The 11,235-nt window shown below is 35.2% G+C and overlaps 1 long non-coding RNA gene across 1 annotated transcript; it reads right to left on the minus strand.

Annotated features, from left to right (window-relative positions):
- Positions 1–457: 457 nt before the first annotated feature.
- LOC149784650 (uncharacterized) lies at positions 458–9,392 on the minus strand. The gene is made up of 2 exons (XR_016413922.1): positions 9,129–9,392; positions 458–1,120 (listed from the first exon to the last, which is right to left on the minus strand). It is a non-coding gene; the product is annotated as an uncharacterized LOC149784650 (long non-coding RNA).
- Between the last annotated feature and the right edge of the window lie 1,843 nt (positions 9,393–11,235).

Below are 11,235 nucleotides of genomic sequence, written 5' to 3' on the forward strand. Positions count from 1 at the left end.
TTCAGGGAAAATATAGTTTGCGCTTGACATGTAGATAAATCGGTTAGTGGCCTTAATTAATTCGAGAATGAAATATATTTTACTTTTATACAAAAGATTGTGTTTCTTTCCGGTGGTAGTCTTATAGTAGGCTAGTTAAATCTCTCCGCAACTGACGATTGATGAATACTCGCTTTTTGAGAAATGCGTATTGACTGATAACTTGAGTACATGATTGTAGTATCTTAATCTGCACTTTGAAATCAGGTTATTTACAGCTGAATCCTACCTGTAAATAAACACCTTGTTCAAATGTTATCACGCATCGGACAGCACGGAAGTGAGGCATAATGCACGTCATGTAGTAAACAACTTTTAAGGGCACATTAGATACTGGCGAAAGTTGTGTTCCCATACAGTTTTGGGGTTGTAGACGAAAATTTTAAATTCATCATGCCCTACTTAGACATAATTGCGGTTAATTTAATGAATATTTATTTGCAAAGAATATAATCGGATCATCACTTTCTTGATGTTGATCTGTAGAAAGTACACAACACATCGTCTTATATTGAGTTTGTTATGAAACAACGCATCGAATTGTTTCTCACACTCCATGTAATTTTACTTTAGATGCCTTCTTGTGTGGCGACAGAACGCTTCGGTATGAAGTAAACATTCATGTTTGTAATGTTATTCAAACATTTATTCAAAAGTCAAAAATATGTACTTAAGCGCACATGTTAATATCATGCATGCACATCCACGGGTCATGAGCAACTGCTAACGGCACTGTTCACTCTTTTTCAAAACGATTCGCCATGGCATCAGCAACAACTCACTCCAGAAGGAAGTACTGTTCAGTTTTCACTTTTCATTTATTTGTTAATGTTTGTCCCTCCAGTTTCATTGTATTCATACTTTGTAAAATTTCAACACAAAGTTTGAAACGTTTTCATGGACATCGTTAAGAACTTTTTTCTGTTTTATCTTCTCTTCCATCTACCCCCTCGATGTTCATCCGCTTGCTTTATAAAGTCTTTGGTAAATGCTGATGTTTCAACAGGAGACTCTTCGCTTGGACTACTAAAACAATTCGCTTCTTGTCATTATAACTTATCATCCGCCCTATACTTTCTACCTGAAAAGGAGAAGGACATTATAAGCCACTATCTTTTATTCTAATCTTTACCTTCTTTGTTGTATCTCTGGTATTTTCCAATTACGAATATCTATCTATCTATCTCTCTCTCTCTCTCTCTCTCTCTCTCTCTCTCTCTCTATATATATATATATATATATAAACTTATAATTGAATTGGAAACGTGACTACATGTCTGCCGAATCAGATATCTTTCGCTCAATCAAGTATATATGATATTTGTGTTGTCTCAGTCAAAACAAGTACGGACATTAAACTAGATAATGAGGTAAGTGTATCATGATTTCCAGTTGACAAATAAAATATTACAAATCTGATATCTGACATAACGAATCTCATATTTAATTTGTCACTGGCAGAATTGCAAATTTCTGAAAATCATGATATTTCAGTTTCACTGAATTTTCATAAGAGTAGTAGATATGTCCAAATAGCGCCGATGATTTCCTTCTTGCATGTTCATTTTTGAAGCGAGTAGATTAATATTATTTCTGATACGATTTAAATAATGTTATGTATGATACGAGTTGAATATTGATATGTGTGAAACGAGTTGAATAACGATATGTATGATACGAGTTGAATAATTATTATTTTTTGGAAGAAGATTGAAATTATTCAAGACGTTTTATGAATATCTTTTGAAAGGAGCACACAAATATAGCTCTATTTAGCACGTGACGAGAATAATAGTGTAATCCAATAGATCAGGGACAGCATCCTTCGTCATGACCTGAATAGCATTCATATGCATTTCCGTGTCATGGACGTACGTTTTGACAACCCACATTGCACGTGTAACAACTATGTCACAAAACCTACGCCCGAACCCAAAATATTTTATCTCTGACACCCCATCCCCAACCCAACCCACTCCCCATAAAGTTTTTAATTTTCTAAACTTGTGCACTTTATCCTTGCTAGAAAACTATCATTGATCACGGCGTCATATGATATATCTCGTCATTAATGACGTAATGAGCGCTCTAACACTACTACAAGCATAAACCGTATGCACTTGGCTTGTTCCACTTGGGACCTAAACTTCGAAAGTTTTGTTCAAGCCAGTAGAACACTTTGTTGTTGTTGTTGTTGTTGATGATGATGATGATGATGGTGATGATGATGATAATGTGTGTCGTTATTGTGAGTTTCAAAGCTGCATAATTGGCTGTACATGGCGGCCAGTATATTTAGCAAAGGAAGGACCCGGTGAAACCACTGATCCACATGAACCTGCTGGCAATGATATCTTACATACCATAGACCACTGTATATTGTAAAGTGGTATTTTTAGTATACGATACATAACTCTAACCATTCAACGACCAGGTTGGTTACATACAGTGCTTGTAACTTCGAGATCGGACCATTGCTTGTAATAGAAAAGTTAAACGTTTATTTTTAATTTTCTGAGACTTTTGTCCTTGCTTTCAACTTCAACACATAATAAGTCCGTATACTCGCATTCTTTCTTTTCCTTTTTGGGGGGTGGCTTCTCCTATAGATCTTATGTTTACCTGGTGCACGCCTGTTAATTAAGATAGCTTTTACCGGCATGTATTTCCAAAATCATGCCTCTAAACATCCTACTTTTTTTCTCCATTGGCTGGCAAGTGAGTCATAATTCATATATTGTAATAACCTAACTGGTCACGTGATTGCACTATTGGCGAATCGGATGCCTTTCATTCAGTCCTATCTTCCATAAATATGATAATTGCATTGTCTCAGTCAAAAGAAATACAGACATTAACTCGATGATGAGGTACATGTATCAAGATTGATAAATCATTTAAAATCTGATAACTGAGATAACGAATGACATTTAACTTGCCAATGGCATGGCATTACATTGCACACACACACATACATACACACACACAGACACACACACATAAGCCGAAAGTGAAGATGGCGTATTTGTTTACACAGAATCGGAGATCTCTGAAAATATTTTAGTTTCACTTCATTTTCAAATGAGTAGTAAATATGGCATATTAGCGACATGGATAATTATCTACTTGCTTATTCATTTATTAAACGAGTTGAATAGTGTAATGTATGAACCAAGCTGAATAATTATATTCATGAAACGAGTCGACTAATGATATGTATGATACGACTTGAATAATGATATGTATGATACGAGCTGAATAATTATTAGAAAGATATGAGTTGAATATTGATTTGAATGATACGAGGTAAATATTTTTTTTCTTTTGAAAGAAGATGAAAATTGTACACAAAGTTTCATAAATGTCATTTGAAAGGAGCACAAATATATCGTGCTATATAGCACGTGACAAAAATAATGGTCTTATTCAATATAACAAGCTCAGTAACATACATCATAATCTGACTAGTACACTTATACATTTCCTTTGACGTAAGTTCTACATTTTCAATTTAATGATCTGCAAGGCTTGGTTGAGGCGTTGTACAAGACATCCAGCCAGTATCAGGGAATCTGTGTGTATTTAAAGCGTTTTATTTTAGACGTCATGTTTTCACAAGCATTATGTCTCACTGGACAGTTTATCTGGTGAATTTTCACCTGACAATGACCTATTGCAGACAAATGAGAACAATTTTACACTGAAGATGCAAATAAAAACAAACTAATGGCTTTTGTAGACAGCATGGATGTGAGATTTTGACTGCGGTAATTAGGTTAATTCCTTATACAACTGGTAGCTTTTATATTCAACCAACACTGCCACCAGCCCCTCTTTTTTGCATTCATTTTTGACAACAAAGAGCTATTTTGAATATTTTCCTATGACAAGGCAGCTAAAAGAATCAGTATGTGCCTTATGCATGAATAAAGTTCACTAGTACTATAACACATTAGCATACTTTTCATCACCCCTCAGCCATCTCGATTTTGTAGATATTTACCTCTGTAGCAGACATACATAAATACATGTGCCAAGTCGGCTGTTCATTTGCAGCCCAAGTTACACATTTGATCTCCAGTCCTAGTCTAACTGTGACAGGCAGTCACCAAACAAGACACCCGATGTTCAAGCCTAACTCAAAGTAAATCTAAACCACATTACATATTTAGCTTCTGTGTCAATTTATAAATGCTAGGCTTACGATAATTAGGTACATGCCTTCTACCTTAAAATTTAGGGAGGTGCCAAAAGACGAAACTATCCAGTAAGACCTTATCTGACAGTTTGCAACCCCAGATAACTATTATGCTCCATCTTAGTGATAATACATAATCTCCGCACCTTTTTCCCAATCATTGAAGTTCGGATAGAAGTTTACACACAAGCAGGTATGGGAATGACGTAAATGCCTAACCAGTAGGGATATAGTGATATTATTAGCAAATAGCATATGATACTTGATTGGAAGTTTAGATAGAAACCATCCTAGATAGGTTGCTATCTATATATTGTCGCACCTCAGTGGAGTGTAATTACGTGCAAGAGAGTTCAAATGCTACTAACGTTATGCCTTTAGCATTACATGACATCAGGCTGTTTTCTGGGATGTCATGCCATGTTATTGAGGTTCATCTCACCTTCCCACATGGACTCGTATAGTTTGAGTTTCATCACATCTTCCCACCCCTGACGTATGTTGAACTAGTGATGACTATCAATCTATAATGGGATCGGAAGGTCAGAAAAGGCAGACTAGTAGGGTTCAAGGTCACTTCAAATTAAAATGTGACTGTTCAAAATCACTGCACATTGTCGATGAAAGATTTATGTTCTACTTTGTGTTCACTAGTTCATATCAGGTCTTTGATATGTAGTTGATTTGCTAGATGTGATTTTGATTTTTAACGTAGCTTTAACAATTTTTCAGTCATATCGCTACAATGTCTGCAATGTGGCAGTTTATAGTGATGTCTAGCACTGGGGCATCATGCCGCAGACATGTAGCATGATGTCCCACCCAGTCACATTATCCTGACACCAGGCCGACCAGTCCTAACACTAACCTCTTAATGCTGAACGCCAAGCGAGGCAGCTGTTAGTACCATTTTTGTAAGTCTTTGGTATGACTCGGCCGGGGATCGAACCCACGACCTCCCGCATCCGAGGCGGACGCTCTAACCACTAGGCCACCGGAGCGGTTGAGATTTGCTAGAAATATACGAACAGATGGGATCGGTTTGCATCTGTGTCTAATGCCTTCTAGACACCTGCACGTTTTACGTAGATTATCCCATATGCGTTGTGATACATGCATAATTCCCCGTTTTTCTCGAGCCTGGATGGAAAGCTGGAAATAGTTCAACATGTTTCATGAATTTAATATTAAAGGTCTACTAGTGTGCTCACACTTCTTTTGTTAATATGATAAATTTAATCTTCTATATTTGATTTTTAAAGGTATTATGTCAAATACCTCATCATTAATGAAAATAATGACCACAACATCGACTTTTTATCGCACAAGGAAAAACGCTCCTAGCCGATTTCGTGCTCGGCAATTTCCGTAATACAAAGCGGATACTTGATGTACTGATTGTGTTTAATTGTAAAGGCTAATTAACCCCCTTCGTGTTGAGGGCACTGGAAGTAAATTACCATGTTTGCCAGAATATACACAACTATCAAAGGATGACGGTCTAGGTCCGAGTCAAACCCACAACCAATTGCTTGTGAGTGAATACTAATTTCCGTTCAACGTGGAGAGTGTAGTGTTATTATTCACACTATGTACAGAACCATAGTTAAAAGGAATTTTTTTAAATACTTCAATGCTGTCGGTGTAAAGATTTTACCTTCTAATGTTCTAATTGTATATATCTTTTCTAGGTAGTGAATGATAATTGTGAGAACCAGCACCCGGAAGATAATGCACTAGAGAGAACCGGAGGACAGTAGATGGTGCGACATATCTTGTGGTGCATTTTCATGTCACTGTGAACATTCCATTCATTCCATGTTTACATGGATTGTATAGCTTTATAGTTGATATGGATTCCTAAGGCCTGACAAATTGTAGCCTCATATGAGTCAATAATTAAGTTATGTAATTTTTTATTATGGAAAAGCTACAATGTATTGGTAATATGTCAGACGTTATGATCAACCCTTAGTTGTAAAAGTAAGCAAAAAGGTTTTGTGCATTTGTCATCTAATGTTCAGACAAGCAAAATACTTCATGTGTGCATACGGAGCCCCGAATGGCCGAGTGGTCTAATGCGCTCTCCGTTACGGATCACTGCCGTCTCACCTCTGTCTGCGTCGGTTCGAGTCTTGGATTTGGCCAATGTTGGTATGTGAGAAAGCTTGTCGGTAGCTTCTCGTGGGTCATTGGTTCTTTCTGGGGTTTTCCCGGGTTCTCCCTTCACTATTAATACTGGCCGCCATGTATAGCCTATCGTGTGCTGCAAAATGGCATTAAACTCCACAACAACAATCATGTGTGCATACCATATCTACTGCAAAGGCAAGAAACACATTTTTGAAACTCGTATTACAGAAAATGAGTAGGGGCCCCGAGTGGTCGAGTGGTCTAAAGCGCTCTCCGTTACGGATCACTGCCATCTCACCTCTGTCTGCGTAGGTTCGAGTCTCGGATTCAGCCTATGTGGGCATGTGAGAAAGCTTGTCAGTAGCTTCTCGTGGGTTGGTGTTTTTTTCCGGGGTTTTCCCGGGTTCTTCCTCCACCATTAATACTGGCCGCCATGTATAGCCTATCGCGTGCTGAAACATGCCGTTAAACCCTACAACAGCAACAACAACAACAACAGATGATGTCACATTTCAAGAAACAGATGTATGTAAATTTTGCTCAACACATTTTTTTTTCTCTCTTTTCTTCAGATCAATGAAGTGAAGAGTAGTTACGGAAAAATAGGGACTTTCTAGAGCCATACAAAACTGCAAAACCACAGTGTGGAGGTTGACACTATTATTACAGACAGGGATCAGAGAGAATATGAGAGCCACACACTAGCATGATGTGTGACACATTGCCATGGGTATATATATATATATTGCCATTTTGACTACACTGAATGATACCATTTGATAAAACTCGTATACAAGCACATATAGTAACATAACAGTTCTATGTTTCAAGTTATATAAGTTGGAGTGAACATATCACTAGGAATACAGTCAGCCCCCTCCTCCCCTGACCTGTACATACACATACAGAAAGAAGGAACTAACTAAAGAAAAGCAACTCGAACTTGAAAGATTTCAATCAATAAAAGGCTAACAACGATTCTTTTTATTGCACGTATTCAAAATCATATATCGCAACAAAAATTATTATTATTATTATTATTATTATTATTATTATTATTATCATTATTATTATTATTATTAGTAGTAGTAGTAGTAGTTGTTGTTGTAGTAGTAGTAGTAGTAGTAGTAGTCATTAACCTATGACTTACACGTATGTTAAATTGAATGCTAATTAAGCCTTGTTTCCAATTCACTTGATTGTCTTTGGTAAAGTGTCAGTATAAATATAGACAGTGAAAGAAATTTTTTCAGATTCTTGAATTACTGGGGTAACAATTGTTTTCAGACTATGTTGAAGAATTGATGGCAGTGCTGGAGGAAGTGGTCAGGAAGCCATATTCATTTGGGACAGTTATTACCACCTCTATGCAGCCATGTATCTATTATGAGTGAAAATAGAATATACAGCAATTTTTTTTAACTTAAATAAAATTAAGTTTTTTCATGTATCCCGGGTTTCTGTTACTTATTTCATCTTTTCGGAGTCAATGCTTTTAGCATATAATTATATTTTACTACAACCAGTGTTAGAAGCTAATTGAATAAAATGTGAACATGAACAGACGGCAATATGTGTTTAATGTCATAGTACAGAATCTGTTCAAGAAATGAAATTACATAGGATACAAAAAATAAATGATGAGAATTTCCAAGATAATGGACGAATGATTTTAGCACGATCTATTATTAAAATGAATGGTTTGGGTACGAATTCCACACGCAAGTAAAGGGACGGTACTGATATATTTTGTCAATAAAGGAAGAGTTTTATGAAAAAGAATTTTAAGCATAATTTGCAAATGCATATAAAATAATTACTTGTCCAAATTTGACCCTGATAAGGGGACCATAAGTTATAACTACTGTAAGAATATTTTGACTACAAGTGTTCATTCACTAAGACAGGATTTCCTTGCAATTTTCTTATTGCTGAATGTAGGCACATTATGCTGCTTCCATGGCATATTCATCCAAGCAAACTGTATGAAATCTTGGATGATCAATGATACAATCCACCCTGACCTCCTCAGTCTTATTTAAAATCATAATCTGTTTACAGCATCTACACTTCTCGAGTATTTATTAACTGCTGCAATTTTCACAGATACACCAATACACGTGGTAAAATGTATGAAAAGTTCTTGCATGTTAAAGTTATATATATATGTTTATGTGATGCAAAGTTGGACTTTTGTTCTTCCTTTTGTACAACAACAACATAACAATAATCAGTAATGTATTATTATTATTATTATTATTATTATTATTTATTTATTTATTTATTTCCCCAACATTATGTATACTTACTTTTGCCACTAGTATTATAAACCTAGACCCACAGAGAAAATATATGCTTGCTGAACATCTGGATACAAAAGGTCTATGATTACGTTTTTTTTTTTTAATAAAATTCTTAAATTTTACTATCTGTGGAGGGTAGTGAACAATCACACCCAAAGTACATCCGGGGTCTGCATTTCATCACGGTTTAAAAGAACAAGTTTGTCATAGTGTTAACAAAGTATTTATTTCTATACCTCCCACAGTCTGAGTCTTAAGTGTTTAACCTTTAACACCACTAGTTACTGATGAACCACGCCCACGTGACAATCTGCTCTGAAGACATCCAAGTTTTTCGCCCAAATTCGTTCCCTTCTCTTTTCATTATGAAATTGAAAAAACAATAACGAAATAATAATAATAATAATAATAATAATAATAATAATAATAATTGTCATAATGATAATAGTAATTACCAGAATGAATAACCCAAGCGCTACTCAGCCTCATGATGCCCCATGTTCTCTTTAGGGTCCTAGTCCACGTCCACGTTCTCGTCTCGTTCGGGCTTAAATTGGTACTGTCTAACCTCAGCGTGCAGAATTTTCTTAAGACTCATTACGTTCTAGGAGTTCACTTTCCTCACACGACGAAAATGAGCATAACAACTTTGCCGTAAATTCGCTTGAATCATCTCTCAATTCAGCCATCAACACATACGCTAAACTTGTGGGACTTCTCGACAGTACGTCACTTCCGGAAATCATATTATCACCGGAAGTATACATTTCTGAGTTATTTAGCGAAAATGAACATTCTGATATATAATGGGTATTACTATTACACTCTAGTAGACCTTTAAATCATTACCCATTTTAGATTCTGTTTACCAAGTACTTTTTATATTTTAGTAGAAATAGTTTTGGATACAACGAAGAACAAAAGACTTTCGTCATTTTATCAAACGATACACCTTTAAACTCCTGCGCACAAGAACAATAACCCAGACTAAAGTTGAATCAGTAATGCATAATTCGATAATCAGTATCATTTAAATTCATTCTTTGTTTGCTTTCGCAAATTATAATGCAAAGTACAACAGTTCTACCTCATCAATAGAGTAATTGATATAGACAAGAGCATTTTTCAACACTGAATTTCCAAAGTAAAATCCCATGCAGTATCCTATATTTCACTCTGGTCAGGTCAGCTAGAGTAGATGACATCTCATATTCATGGAGTCGATGAAACTGTTTATAACGTTTCCACTGAAAATTTTATCCATTTTACTATGGACATTCACCACATATGCAGTATTGGATAAAATGAAAATAAGTAACATTCGTAAGTAAAACTGCCTGACTTGCAATTGATATTATAATTTATGTGATGTACACACTATCATGGACATAGTGGATCGTTAAATTTAGTAAATTAAACCAATCCATTGGACAAAATGTTTTCACAAATAATTTACCGGCAAAGCGTATGTGCTCTACAGTTTACATTGGGTCATCTTTTATAATACAATTATTGTTTCCTTCTTTCAAAGACAAATGTTTTCATCCGTAGATAATGAAGTGATTCAAAACTAATATCTGTATGTATTTCGATCAACTTCAACAGAATGCACCTACAATTCTAGTTTTGTCTGGGTCCATTTGGTATAAGATTAAAGGTATATGTCTGTCGTTCATGCATTATTCAGTTTCCAGTTGGATGCCACGTTCATGACATTAATTCATGTTCAGATCAGGAACAGTACGAATCATCGATCAAAGTCAGTCCTTCGTTCTTGAAAGTATATATTGATTTTAGTACGTATGCCATACTCTCTGTTGAGCAACACACAATTTCAAGTAGACGAATGACCATTTTGTAACACTCAATATTCCTTTTAAGTTTGCAGTTATGTAAGAAAACCGGTTTGGTACTTATACTTAAATTCTAATAACAAATCATTGAGCAAACACACGCAAGTGTTTAAACGTGAACAAAGGAAAGATAACAGTAGGTCTGTTTGTTGTAAGGTTAATAGTAGGGCTGTTTCTGGTAACGGTAATATTAGGGCCGTTTGTGGTAATGGTAATATTAGAGCTGTTTCTGGTAATGGACTGTGTGTGATAGTAGGTTTAACTGTGTTAATGGTAACAGCAGGACTGTTTTGGTTATGGTAACAGTAGGGCTGTTTGTAGCAATGGTAATAGTAGAATGAGCATAGACCATTTATATCATAAACCTGATAAACCTGGAACATTAACTGCGGATAATGTTACATAAATAACGAGTCATATATATATATATATATATATATATATATATATATATATATATATATATATATATATATATATATATATATACACAGCGAGAGAGAGAGAGAGAGATTGATATGCATATTTGATTAAATTATATCTGAATATAAATAAATTAACTGTATCTGAGTATAAATAAATATATTTATTTCAATTTAATTGTTTGTCAGTTTTATTTTTAATTTTTCATTACATGATATTGTAATGTAAATTTATTCGCTAGAGATGATATTTGTTTCAGAAAATAGTTTGACCTTGACTGTTTATT

Source organism: Sinohyriopsis cumingii, chromosome 14 (assembly GCF_028554795.1).
Source record: "Sinohyriopsis cumingii isolate HCF-2022 chromosome 14, ASM2855479v2, whole genome shotgun sequence".
NCBI classification, from domain to species: Eukaryota; Metazoa; Mollusca; class Bivalvia; order Unionida; family Unionidae; genus Sinohyriopsis; species Sinohyriopsis cumingii.